The sequence below is a fragment of the Rhipicephalus microplus genome, chromosome 2, assembly GCF_043290135.1.
Source record: "Rhipicephalus microplus isolate Deutch F79 chromosome 2, USDA_Rmic, whole genome shotgun sequence".
Taxonomy (NCBI): domain Eukaryota; kingdom Metazoa; phylum Arthropoda; class Arachnida; order Ixodida; family Ixodidae; genus Rhipicephalus; species Rhipicephalus microplus.
The window spans coordinates 188,354,933-188,360,213 of NC_134701.1; positions in this window are offsets into that span (position 1 = coordinate 188,354,933).

Consider the following 5,281-nt stretch of genomic DNA (forward strand, 5'->3'; position numbering starts at 1 on the left):
CCATGAGCGTCCCCTTCTCAAACTCTGACGTCACCCAGACAGAAAAATAACCTAAAATAAAAATGGTGACTAGCCCGCTCCTACGCGCAGCAATAGCAGGCGTAAATCAAATTAAACATAAATTAAAAGGGGTATAAAAAGTACCCAAAGCGCAAATTTAGGTATTTCTTTGAACACCAATTGGAAAGATGAAATTGGGGCACGGTAACGCATATAGGTCCCAAAACGTTGGCACAACAAGCACAGAAAGAACTCGTATAGGCCATTTATTTTGTATTCTTGACAGTTCAATGAAAGTGGAATGATAGATGGTTGTCTTCACGTGCCCAAGAGAACCGTGTGCCTGCCTTGAATGATGTCCAGGAGTAGACGATCACTGGTAAGAATTGAAGGAGGATGATCCATATCATCTGAAAAAAGTCTTCAAAACTTTACAGGCACACAAGCGTCCCCAGTAGCACATCTCGGCAGACCTCTCAGGAAAGTTATATTGCTTGATTAAGTTTTAATCAATCGTATTACTATAGTTTCTGCCCATTTTTCTTTTAATGACCTGGCAGCTAAATGGCGTCACTATAGAGTCAATATAAGTAATGAAGTACTCCATACACGAAATGTGTAAACCGTTCTTATAGATAGTTTGAAACTCCGCTTAGTTTCCGGAGCTCAACTTCAGCATGGACCCGTATTCACAAACCCGTCTTACGCTAAAATTTTCGTAAGAGAAAAGCCGGCTGAGTGCTGACCAATCAGAAAACGCACTTACGAAACAGATGTTTTGTTTACTTGGCCTCAGTTCTGCTTTAAAGAGTGATCCACAAAATATGCTCACCAGATCTGCACCGTTGGCTTACAGCGACACGCAAAGCCAGAGCAAAAAGTGCGTACGGAAATACGCACTTCGAAGCCAGTATCATACGGCTTGTGAAAATCCGAATTCGAACCTACCATTAACTGAAATCGCTGGGGATAGGGGATGGGGCACTCTGCTGATTGTAGCGTAATCTGTTGACTGGAAAACAAAGTCATATGTGCTATATGTATTCTGTGTCTTACGTTGTGCAGAGCTGTGAACGCCGCCGCATTCTTCCGACAAGGCAGCGCATAGAGCAGCGAGGGGTTGGTGTTTCGCGTTGCTGTTTTGAGATGGCGCAATGGTCTGCAGACTCCCGCAAAGTGGGCCATGGCGTGTTCTGGTTTCGATACTATAGTTTCGCAACTAGTACGATTGAATAACTGTGCTTCGAAGCTTTGCTTAACATAATGTCGCTGCAATAGTACAGACGTTACAGCGTAAGCTTCTTGACACTTACAGTGAGGCGCATAACGTTCAGCGCTCACGTATCCCAACGTGCAGCTCAGCATCGGTTTTCTTTCGAAGATTGTAGTCCGTGAGCCAAAATTTGGGATGCCGGGTACAGATTGATCGAGAATACCAAATATTCTGCTGGAGTGAGAACAAAGCCTCGAGCACAGGCTTTCTGCGTATTAAGCAGGTCTTCTTCCACGGAGCTCCACCCCTGCCTGACACTATACCTTGGAAAAAAAAAAAAAAAACTTTGAGAGCGTCATGTAATAGAACAAGTCTCCTTATTAGCGTATGTTATGTGATATTGCGTGGCAGAATCACGCAAACTCACCAGACGCCAAAACATGTAAATTGCGCAACGAGTGGGCAATTTAAAAGTACATGCATCCAGCCATTACAGAGTGTGCCACTGCACAGGTGTGCGTAGCACCTACGTACAGGTAGTCGGTATACTTCGTGAATTTGCAAGATGAGTAATTATGCCGTATAGTGGGCACTAAACATGCTGTCAACCCACTATACAATCTAGAATCGTTTGAAACAGCCCACGGAACGTGCACAAATGCTCTTTTACATGTAACATTGTCGAAAGCTATGCATCACGGGGCCAGATTACTTTATTGTGTTTTAGATCTAACCAGAAAATATTTCAGGTCGCGGTATGGCGGACAATTTATTGATAATCTCGAAACACAGTGATTGTTAATATTGGAAGCATGCAGGCTTTGAGAAAACAAAAAAATGGCAGCATATCCACGGAGTGAATGATGGAGAGTGGGGCGAAGCATTCGTCCGTTTATTCGTTCTTGCTTCCGTCCGTCCATGCGTCCGTCTGTGTGACCGTCCATGCATCCATTCACCCGTCCGTGCGTGCGTCTGTTCGTGCGACCGTTCCTGCGTTCGTCCATGTATCCGCCCCTGCGTCCGTTCATGCGTCCATCGATGCATCTGTCTGTGTGCCCGTTCGTCCATCTATTCAACGCTCCAAGTACCACCATCTCGCATCTTTTCATCATATATTCCCCATGTAGAAGCACCGCCATCCAGCGGACATTCCAAGGACTAAACGAGAGGTGGCACACGCACACTTTCTTACAGCTTGCGCTTCGGGTCTACTTCCCACCTTTAACCATCTCGAGTTCATGGTATACTAGTTCACTATACTCATGGCGCTGCGGCCCAACGCTCGCTAAACCTTTCTAAAACTAAGGAGGTTACACCCAGCGAGTATAACGTAGCAACCCTTTCTTGTCAGATAGTGCTCAATGTACATGCCAATGGGTGCTAATGGGGATCGCAGCGTGCGCGTTAACTAAAAGCCAAATGCTCCTGTCTCTCATTCTCCCTTAGCAGCCATTGACATGTACATTGAGCACTATCTTTTATTGTTCAACAACGCACAGAAGAAATCTCTTACCGCCACCACCTTGGAGGTCAAAATGTTATACTTGTTACACACTACAACGGCGACGAGGGACGAACGGGTGCCGCTATAAGGAGCTGCGCCGCTAAAGATCGCTAGGTTTAGGAAAGTTTCAGATTGCCATTCATGTGTTCAAGATTCGCAAAGGGGCTGCGAAACCTTTTTCTTTAGAAATACCACACTAGCTTCATTTGTGTAGCCCCGTAGATGTCGGACGGATGGCTTGGGATATTTACACAGTTGTAGGTGGATCAATTTCACCAAAATTTGAAATCCGAAGTTGGAGTGTCGACTTACCATCGAAACCGAAACTAGCTTTGATTGTGAGATCGAGTTACAACCGAAACTCATGGGATATATGGCACGCCGGAGCTTGTTTAGAATACCATTTTTTTTTTTTTTTACGTTTCGGCTTTACACGCAACATGTAACGTACTTTCTCGCGTGTAACCAACAACCTCAGCCATAAGCGTGCGCAGGGTTTCCCTTCAGGAGGGATGCCCCCTCCCTATCATGTCAATCTATGGGGTAGACTTTGCGCCCCCGGCCCTTCCCCCCACCCCTGTGCGCATGCCTATGACCAGCAACGGTTCGCGAAAAAATTTCTAATAATCACCACGCATCACTGCAAAGTTTTTTTTTTTTTTACATAGCTTTGAAGCACTGCAGTCAAGCCATCTTTACACACCAAAATTCAACAGCTTTTTTTCAGTGACAGACAGACAGGGATTTTCATTGCGGCCCTGAGGGACGCCTCGAAAGCTCACTTACGGGGAAGCTGCCACCGTGGGCAGTTTTCATGTAAGGAAGGGCAGGCCGTACCTGACCGCGACATCGTAAATAAATTTCCTTGATGAAATGCAATCTTACTTTTCTTTTTGCGTGCATGTTTTATAAGAAGATCGATCTGCATTCGAGTCAACTAGCAATTGTGTTCATACGGCATTACCTCTTCAGGCTTATAATCCTGAGGTCATGCTCATTACCTGTTCCGATCGGTCTCATCCATCTATATGCCTTTTCAATCGCTTATAGTAGCTAAAAGGAATGTCTGCCAAATGACAGTCTTCGTCAGTTGCTCCGCTGATGGTCACTGCTCCCTCGTCACCGCCGACATTACTGACCTATAATTCGTTTACACTACGCATATGCAATCGTTGAAAGAGTAAAGGCATAAAGGTACCAATGTCCCGTCTTCGGTAGGCCGGATACTGAGCACCATTCATTATATATAGAAGCGGCCTCAAGTTACAGCGCCGACCTTTCTATATTCATAGTGTCAACTATATCGCGACAATATTTTAGGAGTTCTAGGTCCGCAACCCACCGTCACCGCCGTCGAAGCTCCCCGCCGCAATACCACTCGCACCTTTGACCGGCGAGCGCGCGAAGGAACCATCGCTTTGGCCTGCCGTCTTCAACCGTGAGGCCCTTTTGGGGTTCACTCGGCGCAGTGGCTGGTTCGTTGCCTAGACTGGCTCGCGCTGAGCGGCGCGCCACTCTCAGTCGTTCCCGTCAGACGCTCTCCCCACTCGCTCTCCACCCTAGCGCCTTCATGAAAGCCAGCATCGAGATCAGGCGCATATATAGTCGTTTGCATCCCACTTCTAAGGAGCTTCGCTCATCAGTGGTATTCGTACGCACAACAACTGCTATTAAAGACGATAGTCTTTTTTGGGGACCTTCGACGAAAAAAATTTTGGTCTGTCTGTCTGTCTGTACATTTGTCTGTTTGTCCGCCCTAACGATACCTCAAACGGCATCAAACGGCCAACCCCATCCGCAGCGCCCACCAATATTGCTCAAGGTTTAGCGTTCATAGTTGTGTGATTGTCAATTAAAAAGCAATTATTGCGCATATCTGAGGCGCCACAACAACGCTTCGATGTTTTCTGTGTCTGCCTTCATAATAGAAGAGGCTCACACAAGTCACTCTAAGGAATGTAGCGTTTAATCGCGCTGCGCTGACAGTGCAACGCGATGCTCAAAAAGGTGTTTCGAACGCTTTGCTATGACGTCATGGTGGCGGCACGTGCCCGTCGCTTTGCATTCTACACCTTATCACCTCCGAGACTGGCGCGCATCTTTCTCCGCGGGCTGCACGCCTTCGTTTTCGAAGATAACTGCCAGATGGCACTTGTGTCTAACGTGCCTAGATAGAGGTCGGACTGTAGGTAGAGGTCGGACGTGTTTTTGGAGAGCTCCGGAATGACAGCTACAGATAAGTGTTTTTGCATGTTTCCAGCTTGCCTCTGTATGTAGCGTTATGAGAACGTAAGGCGCTAGCGTAAAGCTTGATTAGGTCTAGTACGGTGTACGGTTTTTTTTTTTTTAGTATTTTGTACTGTGTCTTTTTTTTTCTCCAGCCACCACGTGGCTGAGGCCTGCGCGTAGACCGACCACGTGCATGCGCAGGTGCTGTGAAGTGTAGCGTATTTATTTATTATTGTGGTTCTTTTTGGCTTAGACCAGTGTATTTTAGTACAGCTTTCTAACACGTGGGCATCGGTAAACTGAGCTAGCCATGGTCAAAAAGACCGTAAAGTGTT